The sequence below is a fragment of the Bubalus bubalis genome, chromosome 2 (genome assembly GCF_019923935.1).
Source record: "Bubalus bubalis isolate 160015118507 breed Murrah chromosome 2, NDDB_SH_1, whole genome shotgun sequence".
Lineage (NCBI taxonomy): Eukaryota > Metazoa > Chordata > Mammalia > Artiodactyla > Bovidae > Bubalus > Bubalus bubalis.
Window position 1 is genome coordinate 35804437 of NC_059158.1, and position 26236 is coordinate 35830672.

Here is a 26236-nt window from a genome sequence, read left to right on the forward strand (position 1 = left end):
GCTTCAGGCACATCACCTGTTCTGAAATTTTGGGCCACGTCCTGTTCCAGAGGTAAAGTTCCAGCTCCTGAGGGTGGCCTTTGGGTCCCTCCACTGTGCTGTCCGGGCTTCCCTGGTGGCTCAGATGGTAAAGGATCTGCCTGCATTGTGGGAGACCTGGGTTTGATACCTGGATGGGGACGATCCCCTGGAAAAAGGAATGGCAACCCACTCCAGTATTCTTGCCTGAAAAATTCCCTGGAGGAGCCTGGTGGTCTATAGTCCAAGGGGTCACAGTTAGACAGGACAGAGTGACTAACACTTTCACTTTCATTTTTCATCATATTACTGAGAGTCAGCCTTGTAGGCTTAGTTGTCTGGTCTGGTTATCAACTTGTCAATTGATCTGTTTCATTTTCTTACAGAGGGTTTTGGGGGTTTGGGGCAGTGGGGTGCACGTTGAAAAGATTCTATAATAAAAATGAAAAGTCTCCCGGCTTCTTTCCTTCTTAACCTGTACCTCTCCCTTGGGGCAACTTCTTTTAACTCTTTCATTTATTTTTTTCTGACATTTACCTCCATGTTTAAAAATAATGTGCTTTAGTTTTACTCCTATTTTAGAAATTATCTGCTTACTTCCTGTTCTGATGACGACTCAACTCACTTATACCACGCTTCTACCTCCCCTCCCCACATCCTCACGGCATAGCTGCAGCGTTATTTATAGTTCCTCTATTTGGTTAGCTTTATAAGTAATATTTTCACTATCATATTTCTTGCTGATTAACAGCAGTATCTCTTGATTCCCTTGAACAGTAAGATGAAGATATTAGTGTCCTTACCCCAACTGCCTTCCAACTTCCTAATTTCTGTCATCTCTGTTTTTACTTTTACATTGTTAAGGGTGATAACATTTACATCTTTATTTTCTAACTGCCAGAAAAAAAATGTGCTCTGTCTGTAGGTTGACCCTAAAGACTGAACAATCAATGGATAGAGCTTGTATTATTGTGAGCGTGGAAACAAGTCGTGGCAGTCTACTCTCCGACATACACGTTTAGTTTGCCTAGTGATTCCAAACAAAAAAAATTCAGTTGACATTCTAAAAGTCGGGAGAGCTTCCATAAAAGATACAGAGTTTGGGATACTGTTTTAAAGGCTGTAGTATCTTGTCTGACTTTCCATATGGCAGCACTGTCTCCTTTAGAATATGCCTGCCTCCTTCCAGCTTGCTGCAGTCCCTCTACTCAGACGGGGGAGGCAAGCGCTCAGACTCCTAGCCTGCTGTGTTCATTTATGTATTTGCCTGACCCTGACGGCATTTAAGTGTGTGATCCTATGCCTGATCTGTTACTCTCTTTGCAGTCAATATTATGAATTTCCTTTATATATATAGCTTTATAGTTTCTCGAGTATGTCATTGCCTTCTTTTTTTCCTCCCCACCATTTGCTATTATCATATCCCTTTTTTTTTTGTCCCCCTCTCAGACTCCCTAGCCAGGTGGGTATTTTATCTATTCTCCCTTCCTCCCAGAGTTCTCCATCTTCCTCAAGTTTGACATGGTTGCTGTCTAGGCCTGCTACACAGTTGACATTTGGGACTTTCCTGTACTATTATACTAGGTTAGCTCTGCTGCTTCCTGGATCTCATCTCTTCTTTGTGTCCATTTAGTTTCTTTAGAGAAGGAAATTCCTTTCTTTTTTAAAAAAATTTTTGTGCTTGGGGGAGTAGGTATCTATCTGCCCCATGGGTACCAGTGGCTCCACTGTTCTGACTTCAGGTTTTATATAATCCCCCCGCTTTTTAGCCTCACACTTGATTCCTGCCCTCCATTGCCCCGGCATCTTTGAGTCATGAGCCCCTTGGCCATTCTGCCAGGCTGATGAACTCTCAGCATCTGAGTCCAGGTTCAGGCTCCCTGTGGCTGCAATATCAGTTTCTAATCTTGCATACTCTATCTGTTTTCCCAGTCTCTTTTCCAGTAGCCCTTACATGTTTCCTTTGTTGTTTAAAATTACTTCACTCTCGTCTTGGTGATGTTGTGTATAGATGATGAGACTATAAATGAATACAGTTAATTTGTTGTCCACCATCTAAATTAGGCATTTTCAATCCTAAATTTACCTCTTTTAGGATTTATGAATTCCTTGTATTATAAACATGTCTATCCAATTCTTACTTTGTTTTAACTATCAAGTGTAGATCTCGTACTACCATTGTTAAGGCAATGTTAGTTGCCATAATCATCTCCTAATTTTCAGGGGCTTACCATGATTAACGTTGTTTCTCACAGCTCCAACAGTCAAATGGAGTGTTATGACATGACTGGCCTTCTTCCACAAAGTGATGCAGGGACCCAGGCATCTTCCACCTTATGACTCTGCTGTACTTTAGAGCAGGGATCCCTAACCTCCAGGATCTGATGTCTGATGATCTGAGATGGAGGTGAGGTAATCGTATAGAAATAAAGTGCACAATAGATGGAGTAATACAGTTGGATCATCCCCAAAACTACCCCCTACCCTGATCCATGGAAAAATTGACTTCCACAAAACCTGTTCCTGCTGCCAAAACGGTTGTGGATTGCTGCCATAAGAGAATATATTCTCAATGGGGGCAAAATTAGTTCTTGGGGCTAAAAAACAAAAAAATCCTTCATTTTGATACATAAATCATAGACATACATGTGCTCCATAAACAGATACACAGTGCATTAAAATGCCACAGAGGAAGAAACTACGAAAAAAGTGCCTAAAAAGACCGCTTACAAGGGCAATAGTGATGAAAAAGGTTGAGAGACACGGCGGCAGGGCCGAGGAGCATCCTGTGCTCAGGTAAAAGGGAAGAAAGAAGGTGTTGAAGGCTCACTCACTTCTTAACCATCTTGGCCCCAGAATGACCGAGATCTCTTAGCCCACATTCCATCGGTGAGAACTAGTTACGGGTCCCATCCTGACACAGGAGGAGCTGGGAGGTGTAGGTCTGGGCTGAGCAGCAGCCTCTCAGTGACAACTCCTAGCTAAATAAGGGGGAAACACACATTTTGGAGAATGGCTGGCCTCCAAACACAGGGGCCGACAAACTTTGTCTTAAAGAGCCAAGTGGTAAATATTTCAGGCTTGTGGGCCATGTGGTCTCCATCACAACTGCCCAACTCTGCCTCTGGTGGCCAGAAGCAGCCATGGACACTGTTGGAATGAATGGGTGTGGCTGTGTTTTAGTAAAGCTTTATTTACATAAACAGGTGGTTGATTGGCCTGCAGGCTGTGGTTGACCAACCCTTGCTCATCTCTCCACCTGGTGACCATTCCAGAGCTTTTCCATTGTCCGCTTTTCCTTGTGTCTCAGGACCTAACCCACGTTTTCTCCATTCCCTGTGCCTAGATGGGACCTGCAACTGCCCTCAACTGAGTGAGGAGGGTGAGTCCGTGGTTTCTGTGAGAAGCAGTATGACTCACCCCAGCCCAGTGAAGCACAGAAGTCCCAAGTCTGGAGAAAGGGAATGCATTTTGCTTGTGACAATATATTAAGCCACCCCCACACCTAATCTCCACAGCCGCCAGCCATGGCACACATCGTAAGTGGTCAGAATATGGGGACAGTTCCTATATTCAATGCTCAACCCTTTAAAGTACACGCAGGAGGTGAATTAAGCCCTCAGAGGATCTGGGCCTCTGCTTCTTATAACATGAAAGAATACACCATCTTTTCAATGGGTTATTTCAGTGATGAAGGCGAATAATAACATGGCCATATATTTATGTTAGAAACAGGATGTAAAATTATATATACAATATGATCTCAACCATCATGTCTTAAAAATTTAGTCAAAAAAAAAGGGGGGGGTAAATATTCTCACAAGGATGATGAGTGGCTTTTCTTTCTCTTTTGTATATGTTTAAAACTTTCACAGTGAGCATGCTTTCTAGGCAGAGAAGAATAAATGCTGTTTTGAAACTAGAGAGGCAGAGAGAGTCAGTCTGAGTGGTGACGGGGCGTCCGCCCGCTCGTGTGCACGCACGTGGGCCCAAGGATGCCGTTGGCAACTCGGTCCGAACAAGTCCCTCTGAGGCAGCCTGTGCTGCTCACCCTCCCTCAGAGGAGAAAGGCGTCTTTACATAGCGACTGTGGAAGGGTTCCAGCCTGCTTCTCTGCTGAGAAATTCTTCTCATTTCTAAGTGATGAGAACCTCATCTCAATTCTTCTTCCGCTGAGGCGGGACCAGCCTCTCTGGATGAATCATCGAGATTTATCAATAGGGTGAGGAGGAGGGGTGTGCCTGGGGTTAACTTCGTGTCACAGGCGTCGGTCATCTCGGCCACTCCCCTGTGGGCTTGCTAGACTTTGAGGAGAAATGAAACCACTTGCACCCCGAAGTGCTGTCTGTGTTGACCACCAGCTAAGGTGGCCTGACTTCCAGGTGCCCCTGCCACCAACAGAGCAGAGAGAGCAACCCATGCCGCCATCCTAACCAAGTTCAAGGTCGTACTGAAACGCCCTTGATTGGCTGGGTCCCTCTTGGTTCCTCATTTGCCTCTTCCAGGTATCAAGTGGTTGGGTCCGGGGGCCCTCCCTCCTCCTGTTTCACACCCACCTGAGTTCCTTCTCTTCAGCCCTTGGCTGTTTTTTCTAGGGATGTCGTTCTTGAGTCCTGGGTTGTCTACACACTGGCTCAGCCTGTGTGCCCTCCACACTCATCAGATGCGTCACATTCTGCAGCCCTTAGCCCCTTCACTAGGACAGGGTGGCCCTCTCCCCTTACCCAGGGGCCTCTCTCGAGTCTCCAGGGACATCAGCTGCTTGAACGCAGCTCCCATGGCCGGCGTTTGCTTGGCCATAGCCTCCATGCCTCTCTGTGATCAACCTCCTCTGTCTTTGTTTCTTGCGTTTTCCCTCCAGTTGAGGTTGGAGGAAACTTATCCCAGCTCTTTGCCTCCGCCTTGGCTCCTGCGTTCTGAGAACTGAACTTGGCTTCCTCTTTTTTTTTTTTTTTATCTCCACACACATACCCCGGACACGCCTGTGATGGACGGGCATGTGGAAGGACCACACTCGGGCAGTCACAGGCACCCATGTGTGTCTGTGTGCACAAGAAATCCTTATGGTGACCTGCGAAACCCTATAGTGGGCTTCTCAGCCCCAGCACTACTGACATTTGAGCCTAGTAATTCTGTGTTGAGAGGGGCGGTCCTCTGTGTTCAAAAATACTTAGCAGCCTCCCTGGCCTCTACTCACCAGATGCCAATAGCACTCCCTAGTTGTGACAACCGAATATGTCTCCAGACGTTGTCAGATCTCCTCTGGAGGACGAAGGTGCTGTGGGTTGAGGACCCATACCCTACATGATGGGGACCTCCCCTCCCACACCCCTTCTCTGCTCTGTCCTGCTGTGTGCACACTGATCCCTGCCAAGGGGCCTCGCTTCAGTTGCCCCCGTTGGCTGCTCAGCATCCTCCACTCAGATCTTCACTGCTCGGCCATCCGGGCCTCAGCTCAACGGACACCTCCCCAGGGCCTTTCCTGAGCACAGCCCAGCTGCTCCGTCATATTTCCATGAGGATTCTCTGGGGCACACAGCCTCAGATTTGGAGGGGAGAGAGGAAGAGGGATGGGTGGCAGAGTCAGAAGGTTGCAAAGAAGCCCCTCTCTCCGGCTTATGTAATCACTCTGCGGGGAGAGAGTGCGGTGGGGCTTAGCAAGCGAGTCCCTGGCTGCTTGTCATGTGAAGAAAACTGATGTGAACGACACTTTTCCTCCTCTGCTTCCTGCTCAGCTTTTTTGTTCTTTGTATGGTGAATAATGTGACTGCAGGAGGAGCCTCATCCTTGGAGTTATTTTTACAAGGTCTCCTCTCTGCTGCAGATGACTCAGAGCTGGGGCCTTCTCTTGAACACGTTCCTTGGGAAACGCCAGGGAGATGCTGTGCCCTAGGCAAGCAGGGGGGAGAGAGGGTGTCCTGGCCTCCTGACCCCTCTGGAGCCATATCCACGGGGGGCTGGAAGTGGGGGCTGGAAGGAAGGCCTTGCTGAACCACTGCTTCTCCCGGTTTCCCTCTGCCAAGGCCAGCCCTGCCTTTTTCTCACCATCCTTTTCTGCTCCAGCAGAAATGACCAGGATGGCCTGCCAGTCTGGAGAGGAGAGAGGGCACTGACCACCCCCCCGCTAAGGTTGGCACTGCAGGCTGCATGTAGACCAGGCCCCAGCAGGCTGGTGGGTTTAGTCTAAAGGCATGCAAACCACCTGGAAAGCAGTCACAAGGTCCCCAGGGAAAAGAACAACCTGTTCTCACGTCTCCAACCACTCCTGGCACCAAGACCCAGGGAATGTGTGTTGAATAAAGAAACTAATGACAGGGAAGCACCTTTTCACATGTAAAGCTGAACCACCCGAGCGTGTGTCCAGCCCAGAGCCGTGTGCGGTGGAGGATGGCGCCCCTGCTCCAGAGGGCGCGCGTGTCCAGATCTCGGCACGTGGACTGGAAGCTGTCGTCGCTCTTGGCTCGGGCATCATCTGACTCGACCCTTCGTAACCACTCCGAGGGGCAGGGGTGTCGTTTCCTTTTTCAGAGGATCAGGGAGGTGGATGGCACGCCTAGCGCTGTGCAGTTAGTGACCAGCACAGCTGCGTTCCCTTGCCCTAACTCTGCCTACTCTGTGGCTTTTTCCCTGACCCTGTGATGCCGTAGAACTTCAGAAACCCCAGAAATAGAGGCTCCCCTGCTTTCGGGAAACACTCCATACCCTCCTTCCAGCACAGCTGCAGCGCCCTCCTTCAGGAGAACCGGTCCTCTCCCTTCTGTTCTGCCTGTAGTGGAATGGCGGGTTCTCAACCACCTGCTACCCAACAACCCTTAGAAGAATTAGGATATGAAGGCCCCTCTCAGTCACCTCTGCTCTGACAGTTCTGGAGAAAGGGACTGATTGGGGAATACGCCCTCTTTTCCTCCTGCTAATGTGCCCTAGCCCCCAAGTCCCTTTCTTACTGTCTTCTCCCAGGTCACACAATCCCCAACTGAAAACCCACGTGAATAGAAAAGGTTTCTAGTTGATCATTTGGAACTCAGAATGCATTTCCCCACAGATGTAGCTTGAACATGATGCTGTCATATCCGAGATAGAGTATTAATAGCATCGGCCAAGTAGAGAGCTAGTGTTAATATTAATGATTTTATTAATTGTATGTGCTCAGTTGCTCTGTTGCATCTGACTCTGCAACCCCGTGGACTGTAGCCCGTCGGGCTCCTCTGTTCATGAAATTTTCCAGCAAGAATACTGAAATGGGTTATCATTTCCTACTCCAGGGGATCTTCTCTACCCAGGGATCAAACCCGAGTCTCTTGTGTCTCCTGCATTGGCAGGCCAGGTTCTTTACTGCTAATGCCACCTTTCATTAATCAATTAACTAATAATAAGTCATCACCATCTCTTGCCTGGAAGCCTGTAGCAGGCAAATAGACCACAGGTCTGGTCTCTTCCACTCTTATTCTCCTATAGTGTATTCTCTATGTGAAAAACTAATCAAGCCCCACCTCTCTTGTGCTCAGAGAGGTCCAGTGGGCTCCTAGCCTCATGTCCTGGCTCCCGCCTGCTTCGCTGACCTCACCCGCCAAACTTTTCCAGCTCCAACAAGTTCATTTCACCAAGGAACTCAGGAGCCACTGTTCCCTGTGCCTAGGACTCTCGTCTCACCTCGAATTACCGGGTACAGTCTCAGTTCATTCAGATCTCTGTCAGATGTCACCTTTTCAGGTGCCCTGGGCACTTCAGATAGATGACCTCAGATACCCATCCCCATCACTCCTCTGCCCTCCTCTCCTTCGAAGCACTGATCACCTCCGTTTCATTGCTGGTGTATTTGTTTGCTTGGGTCCTGTTGGGCTCCTCCGCTAGAATGCCAGCTCTGCAAGGGCAAGGACCTGGCTCATTTTATTGGATGCTCTGCTTCTAGCATGAGAAAGGTACCTGACACTTGATGGGTGATCAGAAAATAACCTTTATGTAAATAAGTGGATAAACAAATGAACGAATGCTATGTCTACACCGGGCAAACAGACAGACTGCTCTTTCTTGTGGAATTTATCAGGCATTCCAAACATCAAAGATGAGTGTCTTCCTTTCCCAGCCCTTGGGATTTGAAGTGTAGGGATTTCGTTTTAGTAACGAGTTCGTCGATTATTCTGGAAAGTAGGACTCCTTACTCTGCACTCTGAGAAAATAGATACTCTTCTTGGATTCTGAATTTGGCAAAGGAGGGGGGCGAACACTTTGGTGTCGTGAGTCTCCTGCCTCCAGTTTTACTGAGGATGGCCATGCCTTTTTTTTTTAAATTATTTATTTATTTTTGGCCGCGCTGGTGCTTCGTTGCTGTGCCCAAGCTGTAGAGCCCAGGCACCATAGTTATCGTGCGTGGGCTTGGTTGCCCCAAGGCATGTGGAATCTTCCTGGACTGGGGATCAAACCTGTGTCCTCTGCATTGGCAGGTGGATTCTTAACCAATGGACCACCAGGCAGTGCCGAGCACATGTTTTTGATTATTCTACAGTGAGGTTTTTCACCTTGACACCACTGATGCTCTGGACCAGATGATTCTTTGTTGTGCTGTCCTGTGCCCTGTAGGATGTAGGGGGTTTAAGAGCATCCCTGGCCTCTGCCCATATGTTGCCAGTAGAACCGCCAGCTTTGACGACCAATTAATGTCTGCAGACATTGCCATTCCCTTGAGGGGCAAAATCTTCCCAGGTTGCAAACTACTACTCTACCATGTGCTGGAAGCCCCGCCCCCAAGAAGGAATTATCCAGCCCAGAGGATACCCTGCTCAGAGCAGCACTGATGAAGACGTTCTATTTTGGGCTGCCCAGAGGTAACCACCGGCCACATGCGGCCATGGGGCACTTCAAATGTGGCTGGCGCAACCAAAGGACTGAGTTTTTAAAGTTTATTTCATTTTAGTTAATTTTCATTTCAGTAACCACTTCAGCAGGCTAGTGGCTACCATCCTGGATAGCACAGCTCTAGAGAAACCTGCGTGGCTCACACTTTAGTGTCACACGAGTCATCTGGGGAGAGCAGAGTCTGATTCAGCAAAGCTGGGGTGAGGACCGAGAGTCTGCATTTCTAGTGAATTCCCAGGAGATGCCAACCACAGTTTTAGTAAGATGAACTAAGTCTCTAACCTGAAGAGTCTATAAACACAGAAATGCATGTCTGCCACCTGGAAGGGGTTGTTAAAAGACACAGTGGTGTAGTTTAAGTGATGGGAAAAATATAGTCTGTCAGACGGATATTGGTGTGAATCTGCTGTTACTCAGCTTTGCGCCCTGGACAACTTACTTAACTTCTCTGAGCCTCTGTTTCCTCATCTACAAAATGAAACAGTGACCATTCCCACCTTGCAGTGTGATTCTGAGATACTCTACTTGAAAGCACCAAGCCCAGTGTCTGCCTGGTCCATACTGGGCCCTTGGGAAATAACAGCAGGTATTGCTGATCCATCTAAAGAAAAGGCATCAGTTGGACCTAGAGAGTGCCATACCCAGTGAAGGTAGTCAGACAGAGGAGGAGAAATATCTAATGACATCCCTTATATGTGCAATCTAAAAAGAAATGATACAAATGAACCTATTTACAGAATAGAAACAGACTCATGACCTTAGAAAAGAACTTATGCTTGCCAGGTGGGAAGGATGGGAGTAAGGGATGGTTAGGGAGTTTGGGATCAACATACACACGCTGCTATATTTAAAATGGGTAACTTACAAGGACTTACTATATAGCACAGAGAACCCTGCTCAATGTTATGTGGCAGCCTGGATGGGAGGGGAGTTTGGGGAAGAATGGATACATGTATATGTGTGGCTGAGTCCCTTTGCTGTAGGCCTGAAACTATCACAACATTGTTAATTGGCTATACTCCAGTATAAAATTTAAAACATTTTTTTTAAAAAAGGCACAATTTACACACATCAGCCCTGACGTTCAGGCCATGCCTGAGACAACCCCTACCCCGATCAGAAACACTCAGATGTTCTTTGGAAAAGCAGGTCCCTGGGCCCAGCCCACAGCTGCTGAGTCAGAGCCTCTCGTGGTGGGGCCCTGGAAGCTTAGTTTATTGTTGTTTTTAATCGAGGTAAAATTGACATAGCATAAAATTAACCGCTGGCCCTTTTAAAGGATAGAGGGCAGTGGCGTTCCGCGCATGCTCAGTGTTGTGCACCCACCACCTCTGTCTGCTTCCAGAGCATTTTCATCACCCCACAAGGGAGCCCCATACCCCTTAAGCAGCACCCCTCATTCACCCCCCAGCCCCAGCCCCTGGAAACCACGGGTCTGCTTTCTGTCTCCATGGACTCGCCGGTGGGTATTTCAGATAAAACGAACCATTCAATATGTGATCTTTTGTGTCTTTTTCCACTTAATGTTTTCAAGTCATTCATGTTGGAGCATGTATCAGAACTTCATTCTTTTGATGGCTGGATAATATTCCATTGTATGTAGGTACCAGATTTATCTGTTAGTCAGTTGATGGAGCATTTGGGTCATTTCCATTTTTGTGGCTGTTGTGAACAGAACAGAGCTGCTTTGAACATTCGTGAATGATTTTTTGTTTGAGTACTTGTTTTCAGCTCTTTGGGGTTTATACCTAGGAGCAGAATGACTGCTCCTAGGGGTCATTGGTAACTCTGTGTTTAAGGTTTTAAGCTGCACTATTTTCTAGGGCAGCTTGCACCATTCCTGCCGGAAATGCAGAAGGGCTCCAGTTTCTCCACACCCTCACCGACACTTGTTGTTGTCGCCAACCTAGTGAGTACAAAGTGAAGCTTTGTCCTTAACTTCTCCAGGTGGTCCCTCTGGGCGCTCGAGCCACGTTCAAGAGAGCTCGTGCTACAGTGGGTTAAGTGATGGTCCAGTTCTCAAGGGCTGTGGGATGTGGGACTTGGTCAAACAGTGCTTTTGTTGGGCTGGTGAAACCTAGCAGAGAATTGGCGTTGTTCCTGTGTGTATGATTAAGAGGTTGGATTTTTTTCACTCATCTTACTGTCTTAGTCCATTTGGGCTGCCACGAAATACCGCAGAGAGTGGCCTATAAACAGCAGAGGTTTATGTCGCACGATTCTGGAGGCTGGAAGCCCAAGATCAAGGAGCCGGCATGGCCGCCTTCTGTGAGGGCCTGCCGTCCCGTGCATTGCCCGTGTCTTCTCGCCACGTCCTCATGTGGCAGGAGGAATGAAGGAGCTTGTGGGGTCTCTTTGATAAGGGCACTAATCCCACTCGTGAGACCCCCACCCACCTTCATGACCTAAACACCTCCCAGAGCCCCCACCTACCAATCTTAACCAATTTGGGGGTTAAGATTTCAACGTAAGTATTTGGGAACGGGGGAACCATAGAACATTTAGCACGTAGCACTTTTTTCTCTTTAGTAAGGGGAGCTGAGTGAATAGGGGTGACTTGCTCTCAGCTTGCCCTGGAAAGGCCAGATCAGTTGCAGATGGCTCGCCCGCACCCCGGGTGAGGTCCCCCCACCCTTGTGCCCCATGGGCGAGTTTCAGCAAAGCACCTCAACCTGCAGCTTGGGGCTTGGCCTGAAAGGCCTGTGCTGGCACGAACTGGCTTTGAATTCTTCTGTTTTAATAAAATGTCCTGTGAAATTTTGCATTCTACTGCATAGTATAGCTGGACCTGACTTTATTTTTAAAATTAGGGGGTATCACCCCAGAGAGTTAAGTGTATCTCAGGAACATGTCAGGTTAATCCCGCGGCTCTGAGGATGAAGGTGATAAACTGGGGTTAGTGGGCAGAGGCGTGTCAGGGCGGGGGCTGCAGCGGGAGTGCTTTGCGAAAGGAATAGTATTCCTCTATAACAATGAGGATTTTGTTTCCCTCTTCCGGAATTTCCTCAAATTTAATCTCTGCGGTGGAAAACAACCTTTAAATGATACATTTATCCACCAGGAAAGGGAGCAAGGTCCTACTGTTACTTACTCCCTGGGCCACTTCAAGACGGCTCTAGGGCAGAGGTCCAGCACCCACGGCCTCCTTAGGTCAGCAGTTCCCAGCCTCGGCCACGTGTTACCATCTTCTGGCAAACTTGAAACACTGTTGTCTAATAGGTTTTGGTGAAACCCAAGTATTTGTGTTTTTTAAAGCTCCCTCAGGTGGTTTTGATGTGCAGACAGGACTGAGAACTGCTGTGCTCACCCATGGGACATGACGGTGCAAAAAGCAGACTCTTGCCCATGCTCTCAGAGAGATTACTGTCTTGATTGGCGAGGCCCTTTCCTTAATCACATAATTAATTAATTGCAACTGTGATAAGTGCTGTTACAACACTTGCTTTTCTGGAGAGTCAAAGACGTCTCACTGAAGCTGTACTCTGAAAGCTAACTAGACATTAGTGAGTGGGGAGCTAGGACAAGAGCATCCTATTGAAATAGACCAGCATGTGCAAAGGCCCTGGGGTAGGAAAGAGCTTGGAGTATATGAAAACCTGAAAGACAAGCTGGATGGAGTTGTGAGCGAGGGCATAGGAGTCCTGAGGAGGTTGGAGAGTGGACGGAGGTCTGCCATCCACTGTTGATCTACCATGAGTCCTCTGATACACTCTCAGTGTTTGAGCTGCTATATGGTCCAGCTTCTGTGTTCTGGAATACCCAAGAGCATGAAGGCCTGATAAAGTGACCACACGTCTCCCATAATGGTCTGGGCAGACCCTCTTCTAGTCCTGTGAATTATGCCTCAACTTCCATGGAGGTAGGAGGGAGGCATCAACAGAGGAGGAGAGCTGTCTGGAGAGAGAATGGGGATTTTCACTGCATCAGAGAAACTTCTAGGCCTCCCTGGCCGTGGATGTATCTCACCTGAAAATTAGATCTTCCACAATGTCACCATCATCTTTATGCAGGAGAACTCATTGACAGGATGGGTGGCCCTCAAGCGACTGGAGTCTAAGATTTCTCACTGCATTGATTACTCTCCACCCTGTTTCTTAGATGTTCTTATATTAAATTTACAGATTGAATTCCTCCTCTTCCTCCTCAATTTCTTTCTCCTCCCCACTCCTGGTCTCCTCTTTTAAAAATCTGTGCCAATTTCTGATTTCTTGTGGGTGGCATGGAGGGAATTCTTTACACTTCCTTGGGCCCTGCTTCCCATTTCAGAAGCTCCACAGTTATCTCCTCTGTCCTCTCCCCTCTCCCGGCTGCACCCTGCTCCTGGCCCAGGGGGATGGGAGCAGTTCTTTTCAACTGCTTTGTGGCCGATGGGGACTCTTCCTCTTTGGTTTGAGCCTCTCAATAGCCATTTAAAGTGTTCATGTCTCATATTAGACTTTTCCCTCACAAGGCTCTTAAATCTTCATTCTCTCCATCACTGTAACAGCAGAATGGTCAGTAAGGCAATGTTAGTTACTACTGTGTGCAGAAGGAGAGTTGAGGCCCTGACAGCCATGTGAGGACAAGGGAAATAGTCTGGCCTTGCTTGATGGCTGGCTGCCTGTTGGTCCCTGGAAAGTCACAGAGCCTTCCCGGGGTGCATGCTCATTGGTCGTGTGGGAAAGAGCTAAGATTTCCATTCCTGTTGTTGGAAAAGATTGAAGGCAGGAGGAGAAGGGGACGACAGAGGATGAGATGGTTGGATGGCATCACCGACTCTATGGACATGAGTTTGGATAGACTCTGGGAGCTGGTGATGGACAGGGAGGCCTGCGGTTCATGGGGTCGCAAAGAGTTGGACATGACTGAGCAACTGAACTGAACTGAAGGTGGTGCAGTGCTGAAGAGGAAGGGCTTCCCAGCTTCCCATTCTGGCTCCAGCGCTCAGCTCTGGGACAAGTCTGGGATGAACCAGCAGACCTCTGTCTCCTCACCTGTGACCTGGTGGTTCAGCAGTGACCCCGCAGGAGTGTTTTCAGGATTTGGGCGCATCCGGGAAGGCCCAGCACCAGGCCTGCCCTGTGTCCAGACCTTCAGGATGTGGTAGTTGTTCCATCTCCTCTACCTTCTGGAACTCGGCTGTTTGCCAGAAGGAACCCCAGCCATGAGTGGTGGAGCTGGAACTGGAATCCAAGTCCACTGGCTGCCAGCCCTCAGCCCCTTGGGTAGAGCCCTCTGTAAGTCCCATTCAGAGAAGGTGGACCTGGGACTGACAAGCGTGACTCAGTGACAGTCAGCCCTGGTGTGGTGGGACTGCCCTCTGGGAACTCTGAGCATAGCGGTAGGGAACCCAGAGGTCACAAGAAACTGAGTCACTGGGAACCCTGCGCTCTTGCAAAGCTGCCCTGAAGCCCCCATTGTTGTTATTGTTGTTGAGTCGCTAAGTCGTGTGTCTGAGTCTCTGTGACGCCATGGACTGCAGTGTACCAGCTTTCCCTGTCCTTCAGTATCTTCCAGAGTTTGCTCAGATTCACGTCCATTGAGTTGATGATGGTAGCTAACCGTCTCGTCCTCTGCCACCCTCTTTTCCTTTGCCTTCGGTCTTTCCCAGCATCAGAATCTTTTCCAGTGAGTCAGCTCTTCGCATCAGGTGGGCAAGGTATTGGAGCTTCAATTTTAGCAACAATCCTTCGATGAATATTCAGAGTTGATTTGCTTTAGGATTAACTGGTTTGATCTCTTTGCAGTCCAAGGGACTCCCAAGTGTCTTCTCCAGTACCACGATTTGAAAGCATCATTTCTCTGGTGCTCAGTCTTCCTTATGGCCCAACTCCAAAATCACTGCAGATGGTGACTGCAACCATGAAATTAAAAGATGCTTGCTTTTTGGAAGAAAAGCTATGACCAACCTAGACAGCGTATTAAAAAGCAGAGACATTACTTTGTTGACAAAGGTCTTTATAGTCAAAGCTATGGGTTTTCCTGTAGTCATGTATGGATGAGAGTTGGACCATAAAGAAAGCTGAGCGCCAAAAAACTGATGCTTTTGAACTGTGGTGTTTGGAAAAAACTTGAGCATCCCTTGAACTGCAAGGAGATCAAAGCAGTCAATTCTAAAGGAAATCAGCCCTGAATATTCATTGGAAGGACTGATGCTGAAGCTGAAGCTCCAGTACTTTGGTCACCTGATATGAGGAAGTAATTCACTGGAAAAGACCCCAATGCTGGGAAAGATTGAAGGCAGGAGGAGAAGCGGATGACAAAGGAAAAGATGGTTGGATGGCATCACTGGCTCAATGGACATGAGCTGGAGCAAGCTCTGGGAGTTGGTGATGGACAGGGAAGCCTGGTGTGCTGTAATGGGGTCAAAAAGAGTTGGACATGACTGGGATTGATCTGCTACTACTCACATCCATACATGACTACTGGAAAAACCATAGCTTTGACTGTACGGTCCTTTGTTGGCAAAACGATGTCTCTGCTTTTTAGCCCCCACACCACCTGGGAAATAGTGTCATGGCTTCCTGCTGATTTCCATGCTGAGAGAGGAGCTGAACTGTCTTCACTCACTGGTGTGTGATAGTAATGCTGCCACTTATCCAGGGTCGGGTGGGAACTGGGAAATGTGCTCAGTCAGAGACCTACGCTCTTGCTGATCTCCCAGCAAAGAAGGCACTGCTAACTCCATTTTGTGGAAGGTTCAAGCCAGTGAGGGGCGGGGCCAGAGTTGAACACAGGTCTGGTTGGCCCTGGGCTTCCCTGATAGTTCAGCTGGTAAAGAATCCGCCTGCAATGCAGAAGACCCCAGTTTGATTCTTGGGTCAGGAAGATCTGCTGGAGAAGGGATAGGCTACCCACTCCAGTATTTTTGGGCTTCCCTGGTGGCTCAGCTGGTAAAGAATCTGCCTGCAATGCAGGAGACCTGGGTTCGATCCCTGGGCTGGGAAGATCCCCTGGAGAAGGGAAAGGCTACCCACTCCAGTACTCTGACCTGGAGAATTCCATGAACTACATTCCATGGGGTCACAAAGAGTCGGACACTACTGAGCAACTGAATTGAACTGCTTGGCCTCAAAGCTTATGCTCTCTGCATGAAAGTGACCTTCTGTAAAGTAGCATTGACCATGCGGCTTCGAATGCTCCTTCACATCCCCAAACCCACACCCACTATCTGCCTGTGCCAGCACTGACCAGCTAATTTTCACCAGTGGTCAAATTGGATTTGGCCCAGTTACCACTGTTGAAGAGAAAAATAGGTGAATCCCAAACTTGCTGTAAGGTGAGAGGGTGGGCATGGTGGCCCCTGTGTTGGATGCCCTGTGCCAGCTTAGGAAGAAGGAAAATTAGCAGACACACATCTATCTTTCTTTCCTGGCTTGCTCTAGGTAACTTCTTGGGCACTTTTGGAAAAACCTGCACATCTGTAATGCATGCTCTGAAAACCACAGCAGTGGAAGCGTGGAGTGAGGTCAAGAACCGATTTGATCCCTATTGAGAGCCTCTTTTCATAGCTAGAACATGCCACGCTCTTTCTGTCACAGGATCTTAGCACAGGCTGTTCATCCTGCCTACAGCACCTTTTCTTTCTATCTTTTCCCTCCTGTTTTCCCTATTTTGCTTCACTAATTTATTCTTAGGGCTCAGAGTAAAGATTAATTCTTTGCAAATGCACCACTGACCCTTTCCCGCCCTAGGTCTGCCTCTGATATATACTGTTATGACAGTCACCATGCTTTCTTCAGAGCACACTGCTATTGTAGTTCTTTCTGATGTTTTGATGTTGGTTTCCCCAGTAGAGGAGAAGTTCCATGAAGCCAGGGACGACATCAGCCTCAACTGTTGTATGCCTAGTGCTTTGTACTTGCCTGCTCTGTACCAGCCGCTCAGTCAGCAAGGGATGGACCACTGGATAGTTGGATAGATGGACGGAGCTAGTTAACTTCATTTCCTTTCCCTTAATTCCACCAATATACTCATCTAACAGGCCAGGGAGATTGGGATCGCCTGTTTATATGTTTCCCTTGTGTCTCTCTGAAGAAGAACGTATTTTGAGACCATTAGAATGTAACCCAGCATCTGATATATAAAAGTTGGTGGTGTGGTTGTTTAAGCTAATCTCGCCTTTGAGACTGGATCCAAGGGCTTCTGCTCCTGTGGGGGAGCTTGGAGAGTTATTTTCCCATGTTAAGAGTGAGGATGGCACGCTTCTTCATGGAACCTGAGGGGGTCCATCCCTGCTTCCTGGCTCATGCTCTGGTTTAGCTTCTTGGTAAGGTCTGCTGTGGAAGTTGCCAGTTACTCTGTTGACTTATTTATACATAAATAGTTATTCCCATAACCTTCTCTTCACCAACGTTCAGAGATAATGATAGACGATCTTTATAGCATCACAGACGTCACTTCAAAAGCATTCTCTTGCTATAGGAATGTTTATGATGTGCTTATCGCTAGAATTTCATGAGCAACAAACTCCCAAATTGCAGATGATTTAGCATTTGAAGCAGGGAGTGAGAGCGTATATGTATATGCATTTAAAAAAAAAAAAGACTTTGAAAAGGGAAGTTTTTCTTCTGCAGAGATATCTTCTTCTAAAGTTTAAAATAAGAACTACTTAAAAGCTGCAAGTTTAGAGGAATGAGCACTTTCTCTTAAGCATTCAAATGGGGGAAAATGACTTGTAATCTCTCCCTCAAGTATTAAGGCAATAGGCATTTAAAGGCTTTTTTGGGAGCTGGCTGTCACAGACAAAAGATTTCTCGATTTAAAAAAAAATCATTTTTATAGCGTTAAATAGTAGGAATGAGCAGCAGCAGCCCTCTTGACATTTTGGAAATGATTTATTTTCTGAAACGTCTCAGTCCATTTTAATAGATGACACTTTGTTCTTCCCATTCTGGGCGGTCGCTTCGGCTAGGGTTGCCATAGTTACGCTTAAAAGTTCAAGGCAGAGCAGGACAGGGCTCCAGGCACAACTTCTGACTAGGTTCCCATGAACCCAGTGGGTTGGTGCCACCACCTCTGAACAAACACCCCAATGCCACGCTTTCCCAACATCTATGCCATATCTCTTGCTTGTTGGAGAGAGACTCTCTGAGCAATCTGAACTGTAGTCTAGAGGGTGAGTCTGACATCTTTTTGTTTCTAGCCACTCTCTGTCAACCAAGAACTCAGCCAGCCATCTTAGGAAAGTCGCACTTTGTGTAAACGTTTTCCTGTAGTGGTGTTTCTCAGCCATGGTGTGTGGAATGGTGCTAGCCTGCAAACTGTTGACCAGATCAGTACAGAAATTGAGAGTAAGCCCTGAGATGCTTCCATGCCAATTTGACCAAGTAAGCTGTTGAATCATTAGAAGAAAGCTTGTACTTTGTATGAATATCTTTGTCACTTCATTTTTCTACCCCTTCCTTTATCTTATATTTTATAAAAGTATTCATCTGTGATGGATTGGAAATTGAAACAAAGAACTGGTCCTTCATCACAAATAGCTTTGAGAAGCCCTGTACTGTAGCGCTTGTAAGTTGTCTCTGCTCCCTGTGGGACAGGTAGGCTGTTGAATGAATTTGGGGAAATCGCAGCACTTACCAAATTATCCTGTAATGAAACGCGTGTACATCTCTCTCTGTCTTGCTAAGCTGTTGTTGCTTGAGAGCAGGGACTGCGTCTAATTCATCTTTGTAGCCTCGTTCCTTAGATCCCTGCCTGGCACACTGGAGGGCGTGGGAAACATCCATCCCGTGCACGTCTGCTCCCTAGTGACATGAAAGTGGGTGAGCTCCCTTGGCATCTGGATAGTGTCCTCGGCACGCTGGTGATGGAGAGCTGGGAACAAGCGATGGAGTGGCTTTCTCTTCTCTTTTTCCCACAGAACCAGGCCTCCTCTCCCCACCTGCCCAGCAGCATGAGAGCAGCATGACTGGCCGGCCGCAGGAGAAGCCCCCAGAGCCAGGCCCCCATCTCAACCAGCTGCTGCAGAAGTCAAGGTAAGCTCATTCCCCTTCTCCTGGAAGGTGTGGGCATTTTTCACTTGAACTAATTTGCTATGATTTTATAATCATTTGCCATGTACTGGAAAAAGAGTGTTTACTGGGATATGGGTAGACTGAAAAGGTGCGTGTCAGCCTAATGGGTCAAAATGTCTTTGTTTCGGTTAATGGAGAAGCCAGTGATGAAGCAGAAAGGACAGGGAATTGAGTTTCTGGGGACTGAAGCTGTCATTATTCCTCCACCACCTTCTGAATCTGGGACCTTGGACAGGTCTTTTAGGGATCAGGTATATTGGGCTTCCCTGGTGGCTCCGTGGTAAAGAATCTGCCTGCTAACAGAGGAGACTCAAGTTCGATCCCTGGGTCAGGAAGATCCGCTGGAGGGAAACGTGGCAACCCACTCTAGTATTCTTGCCTAGGAAATGCCATGGACGGAGTCGCCTGGCGGCTACAGCCTATGGGATCATGGGAGTGGGATATGACTGAGTGACCAAACAACAACAGCATCCAGGACTCTGGGGGTGAAGGAATCTCTGGAATAGGATAGAACTGGGTGGATGGCCTGGGACTCACAGAATGCCCTAGACAGAGTCTCCTTTCCCACGCAGGGTTGTAAGGGGCCTTAGAAGGATCAACAAGGCCAATTCTTGGCCAGTGTTGAACAGTGAATTGTTAGAAAATTCCTACTAATATTGGTACAAATACTTCCTCTCTGCAGTTTCTGTCTTTTCTCCTCTGCTGTGTCACATGGAGCCACAAAGACTGGGCATTCAAAGACTCTTCCACATGACCCTCTTTGAATTTGATGATGACTGTCATGACTCTGCTTTTCTTGAAGAGAAAGTTCTCTGTGGAGACTGGTGCCACTCACCTTGTTCTCTTGTCCCCGCCATGTTGGAAGGGTCTTAATCACCTCCAGTTTGGTCCTGCCAGTTGCCCACCTGACCTGTACCTTCCTCAACACAGGCTCCATTCACCATTCATTCTTCAGGACATAAGTTCCCCCTTTGTGACAGTCACTGTACTAGACCTGGAGATACATCAGTTCAGTTCAGTTCAGTTCAGTCGCTCAGTCGTGTCCGACTCTTTGCGACCCCATGAATCGCAGCACGCCAGGCCTCCCTGTCCATCACCAACTCCTGGAGTTCACCCAAACTCACGTCCATTGAGTTGGTGATGCCATCCAGCCATCTCATCCTCTGTCGTCCCCTTCTCCTCCTGCCCCCAATTTCTCCCAGCATCAGAGTCTTTTCCAGTGAGTCAACTCTTCACATGAGGTGGCCAAATACTGGAGTTTCAGCCTCAGCATCAGTCCTTCCAAAGAACACCCAGGACTGATCTCCTTTAGAATGCACTGGTTGGATCTCCTTGCAGTCCAAGGGACTCTCAAGAGTCTTCTCCAACACCACAGTTCAAAAGCATCAATTCTTTGGCGCTCAGCCTTCTTCACAGTCCAACTCTCACATCCATACATGACCACAGGAAAAACCATAGCCTTGACTAGATGGACCTTTGTTGGCAAAGTCGTGTCTCTGCTTTTTAGTATGCTATCTAGGTTACATCAGTGAACAAAAAAGACAGGGTCTTTGTCTTTTTAAGACAAAACAGATATAGATCCTTGGAAAGATTTTGAAATAAGCACTAAACCATTTCTATATGCTCTTTTTAAATATTTTATGTTTTCAAATTTTTTCTTAAACGTTTCGTGAGTGCTTGAAAAAGTGTGTACTCTCCAATTATTACATATTTAGTAGTTTTATATATATGATCATTAAAATAATATAGTTCACTGTGCTATTCAAATTATGTATATTATGTCCTTTTCTGTTTTTATCTGCCTTTCAATTATTGAGAGACATGTTAAAAATCTCCTGTTGGATTTGTCCATTTTTCCTTGTACTGCAAAAAAATTTGCTTTGTATATTTTAGGACAGTGCTATTTGACATATAGATACTTAGAACAGATATATCTAACTGATGAATAGAGATTCATTTCTACCATCTTTATATACTTTCAGTTTTTTCTACTGTTTCTTTTTGAGATTTTTTCCTTCCTCATTCCATTTTCTGTCTTCTTATTTGGAAGTTAATGTGCTCTGTGTCTGTTCTTTCAATGTTTATCCCATCTATTTTAATAGGCATACTTAGCAAAACAAAGTATAAAACGAAACAATGTCTTTACCTTTCTGCCCCAAAATTCAAGAATCATAAACTGGTTTAATTCTAACCACCACTTCTTCCGACTTATGTAAATTGTTACCCTGTGTTTTCCTTCTATTCTATTTTTCCCCCTACAAGTTAGACATCATTATTTTATACAATACGTGTTTGTATAGATTTATTCATATTCTTTTCTCACCATTCTTTCATGAGATCATTTTCCTTCTGCCTAAAATAAATCCATTTGAATTATCTTTTAGTGAGAATCTATGGTGGTAAGCTTTCAAGTTGTTTTTGTTTTGGGTTTTTGTTGACTTGAACCTGTCTTTATTTTGCTCTCAGTTTTGAGAGGGAACTTTAGTGGAATACATTCTCTTCTGTCACTGAAACCATTATTCCACTGCCTCTGGCTCTCAGCGTTACTGAGAAGTTGGCTGTCAGTCTCTTTACTTTTGCTTTATAAGTGGCCTGGCATTTCTCTCTGCTTCTGCTGCTGCTGCTAGGTCGCTTCAGTCGTGTCCGACTCTGTGCGACCCCATAGACAGCAGCCCACCAGGCTCCCCCGTCCCTGGAATACTCCAGGCAAGAACACTGGAGTGAGTTGCCATTTCCTCCTCCAGTGCATGAAAGTGAAAAGTGAAAGTGAAGTCGCTCAGTCGTGTCCGACTCTGGGATTTTCCAGGCAAGAGTAATGGAGTGGGGTGCCATTGCCTTCTCCGGCATTTCTCTCTAGTTAACGTTAAAGATGCTGCTGTTCGCTTTGGTGTTCTGCTACTTCCTTCTTATGTAATTAGGTGTCAATTTCTCTGTCTTTATTCTGGGTTTTGTTGGGATTCCTAATGCTAAAGATGGATGACTTTCAGCAATTCTGGAAAATTCTCACTCTTCATTCTTTGACTACTGCCTCTTTTCCATTCTCTCTGATACTTCTGTTTGGAACTCCAGGTAGGCATATGGTGGACTTTCTCATTCTGTTCTCTGTATGTCTCAGCCTCTGTTCCATGCTTTTTACCTCTTTGTCCCTCTGTGCTGAACTCTGAATAATGTCTTCAAATGTGTCTTCCATTTAATTTATTCTGTATCTCAAATGCTCTTTAATCCATACATTGAAATGTTTCCATTCATCTTCTTTATTTGTCATTGCTATTCGTTCTGGTCCGTTATTTTTTAAGTGTTTATTTATTTGGCTGTATCAGGTCTCCGTTGTGGCACCTGGGCTTCCCTCTAGTGTGGTGCACAGGTTCAGTAGTCGCGGCTCAGGGGCTTAGCTGTCCTAAAGCGTGTGGGATCTTCATTCCCTGACCAGGGATCAAACTCACGTCCCCTGCCTTGGAAGGCAGCTTCTTAACCAGTGGACCACCAGGGAAGTCACCAGGTCCATTCTTTTTTAAATCTGCTTGGTGAGTTTATGACCTCTCACTCCTTGCTTATATTCACAAACTTCTTTCTTTCTTTACTACACTGAAGTTCCTATTTAGACATTGTAGAATTTCATGTCTGGTTGTTGCAGAATCTGAGCTCCTTGTGGGTCTGGTTCTGCTGTCTGTTGCCTCTGCTGGCCCTGTTTCCTTGTGTGTTAGTTTCCTTGTAGTGCCTTGTTTCCTTGCTGTTGTTAGTTTCTCTGAGCTCTTCATTTTCCTTAGATATTTACCTTTGAGAAGTATTTGAGGGATGGGTTGAAGTCGATTTTTCCAGAGAGGTTTTGCATTAACGTCTGCTGGTTGTCTCGGGGCACTCCCAAATAAAAAATCACTTTAAATTCATTTTCTACCCAGGGCTTGAATTCAGACTGCAAAGCTGTGTGAGGTCCAGCTTATGAGTTCAGATTTCTGCCCAGCCCAAGGTCAGGTTTCCTTGTGGTCTCCTTTTGGGTTGTGGGTCTATTTCTTATTCACTGGAAGTGGGAGCCTTTTGGAGTCCCAGTTTTATGTAGGAACTGAGATATTTCTCCTGTTTCCTGAGCCATGTGCAGTTCTCATGGGAAACTTAGAATCCATAGGCTGTGGCAGGAACCCATAGGGCAAAAGCCAGCTTTGCTGTTCTCTTACAGCCCAAGGTTCCTGCTTTTGGTTTTGGTCTTTGAAGAATCCTTCCATTTTTACCAGTTCAGTAGTGTGTTTACAATTTTTATATTTTAAATTTTAAATAGTACGTTAGTTGTTTCAGTTGGGAATGTCAAGTAGGGTATCTGGTGGGCCATATTGCCGGAAGGTCTATCTCCTTTCTTCTCCACTATATAGCTTGTGGGGCAAGAAGTGCTATTCCTTGTTCACAGAAGGCTCAGAAAGGACATGTAACTGGCTGCAGGCACACTTGTAGCTGGTGAGGGACTCAGAAGGAGTATATCCCTCCCCACCCTGCTTTCCTACCTTTTCTCTCCCCAAAATAACTGTTGAGCATTTGTCAGGATTAGCTTTATGCTCTCAAAGGATACAAGTTCCTACCAGAATGCTTTAAATAGCTGAGCAGCTTTGTAAAATTTGTTTATGAATCTATTGTTTATCTTCCTCGAGAGAGGAAATGGCTTCTGCATTTTTGGTGGTGTGTTTCTCCCGTGGCCACCAGCAGCCTTCCTGCCTCGTTCCCACTTGGCAAAGACCTCCTAGACCCACAGCCAGATCCCGTGTGCACCTCGCCTAGACCCCGGCTTTCTCTCCTCCGTGTGCTCTCTCTCCTTCTGGGGTCTTCCCTCCCCTGGGCCTCTCTTCCACACCCCCAGCCCCATCCTTCCTGCTCTCGGTTTTCCTGTCTTCTCTTTGTGTGCCTTTCAGCAGAGGGGAGACCACAGAGCAGGGTGCTTAGACTTCATGGGCTTGAACCCAGCTCTGCCACGCCCTAGCTTCACTGCTCAGCACTTCAGTTTCTTCATCTGCAATGTGGGGACTACAGACAGAGCGATTCAAGGACTAAATGAGATGACGTGTGTATGCAGAGCTCGTAACAAGAGCTTACAGTATATCACAGGTACTCAGTCCATGGTAGTCAGTATCCTTGTGACTGAGAAGAGTCCCCTTCAGGGCTCACTCTTTTGTTCAGTGATGCTCTCATGTTGGCAGAGTTGGTTTATGAAATGGGATGGAAATGGAGGCAGAAATCTAGGGTCAATGTAGGATTCCCAGCCTCACTGGGGTATGTATTTTTAAAAAAATAAAAATAATCTGAGGGAAAACAAAACACATCGGTCTGGCCAGTGTTTGCATCAGCTGTAAACCATGGGTTCTAGAAATGCTCATTTCTAGAGACGGAACACCTCAGCATCTTGGCCCTCCCTCCAAGTTGTTTTCTCTGTCATGGACCCATGAGGGGGCTGGATTCTCCTGACACCACTTACTGGGAACTTTTCCCTTGTGGAGCCTCAGTCCCTCAGGCAGTGGATGGCATGCCCACTCTGTTAGACACCTGTCCAGAAGGGGCAGGATGGGTAGTCTTCACTGTTCATTTTACGTCCATCCTTACAGCTTACTGACTACTTTTTATTTCACACTCCCTTTTCATAAGTCAGTGACTTTATATTACGCTTAGATTTGTGTCACTTCCTGATTCGGTATCTATCAAGCAACCGTGTTTTAGCACCTGCTATTTGTAGTAACTCTGGGGTTTGTACCGTGGGCAAATGTTATGAAAGATGCACAGAGTTGCTTGAGACCCAAAAACTACTCTGAGAAATAGTCTATTCATTTAAAAGACTTTATTACCAAAACAATGCATAAAGGGAAAAACGCCTTCCAAAGATGAATGCCAGGTATTCAGAGTCGGTTTTCAAGGGGGACAGCCATGTGTCCTTGACTGGGCAGGGAAGGCTTTCTGGGGAAGGCCAGGGAAAAGATTGGAGCTGGCCCCTGGGGAAAGGTAGGGTGAGGTGGCTGGAAAAGGAACCTTGTACATGGTGGATGTAAAAGTAGTGTGAACTGAGGTTTAGAGATGGGCATTCTCTGGAACCAGGGAGACCCAGTGCAGTACTGCCAGCCCCACAGATGGCCTCTGTGGCCCCTCTTACAAAGCCAGATCCATTAGCGTATCAAGCCCCCGACAAGTCCTGGAATTAATGTTTGACTGTGTTTCACTGGGTCTCCTCTGTTTAATCACTCATGGCCAGTGACCATGATGGTTTTGAATGGATATGCAGTTGCCTTTTTGCCTGTCTATAAAGGCCACCAACTAACTTTTGTAAAACAGGGATTGGTGACTTTAGAAATTCAGTCTCTGAGGATCAAAACATTATTTGGAGTCAACTACTTGTCTTCTTTCTCTGAGTATGGCTCAGATATCTAGGACATTGGGGGTTTCTAGGTGCCTAACCATTGATGTTGCTGCACTCGGGAGTGGGGCTGGCTCCCAGGAAGATGTCCACCGACATTCTCGACCTAGCTGAGGGGCCAGGCCAACCCCACCCCATCCCCACCCAGCCTACAAACCTCAAAGTTTATTAACAGCCTCTCTCCAGATAATGATTCATGCTTCCTGTCCCTCCTCCGTTTTAGTTATTCAGGGCTGTGAGCCAAGATTGATTACTTACACCGTCCAACTGGCCTTGCCCATGGGGAGCTCAACTGGTAGATTAAATACTCTTCATTGGTTGACTTCTCCTTGTCAGCAGAGTCCATACAGTCAGACCAGGGTTTTTGCTAGATGCAGGTGTGGAAACCCTTTCCAGACCAGGAAGTTGGGACACATCACATACAGGAGTATGTGAGGAGTTTGGGGGCTGAGGTTTTTATGGTAGAGAGGCAGGAGGCGCCCCAGGCACAGGACGCACATGCTGCCATGGCCTCATAAAAGCCGATGGAAATTGGTTCTTGGTTGAGTCTGTAAGTGCCTCTGTGGAGGCTGACCATCCTCTCCTCTCTGTTGGGTGGTCTTGGTTCTAAAACTATTTTAATAATCTTTATTATACTAGTCATATAGATTATTCTATTTTTTAATACTTATGTTATTGTATCTTTCCTCTTTTGGCTGTGCCTCATGGCCTGTGGGATCTTAGTTCCCCGACCAGGGATTAAACCCAAGCCCTCTACAGTGGAAACACAGAGTCTTAACCACTGGACCACCAGGGAAGTCCCTAGATTATTCTATTTTTAAAAAATTAAAACACTGCAGCTGGAGCTTCAGTCCGCTCTGATAACCTCCCCCTACTCACTCACTTTCCTTTTCCAAAATACAGCAGAACTGAGACAGGCATCCAGGTGTCCTGACTCCTAGTGCTCCCCGCCCACCCAGGGAGCCAGAGTTTTTAAGGATCAGGT

The 26236-nt window shown here is 46.8% G+C and overlaps 1 protein-coding gene across 20 annotated transcripts in view; it reads left to right on the forward strand.

Moving 5' to 3' along the window:
• Nucleotides 1–26236, forward strand: part of TRERF1 (transcriptional regulating factor 1) — a 210015-nt gene that overhangs the window by 122853 nt on the left and 60926 nt on the right. For 19 of the 20 annotated variants that reach the window (XM_044929970.2, XM_044929989.2, XM_044929963.1 and 16 more), the window contains one exon: nt 18716–18830. The gene's annotated coding sequence lies outside the window, so the exon portion shown is untranslated. Of the gene's footprint in view, nt 1–10694; nt 10781–18715; nt 18831–26236 lie in introns of all 20 variants that reach the window. The other variant, XM_044929961.1, reaches the window with a different exon arrangement.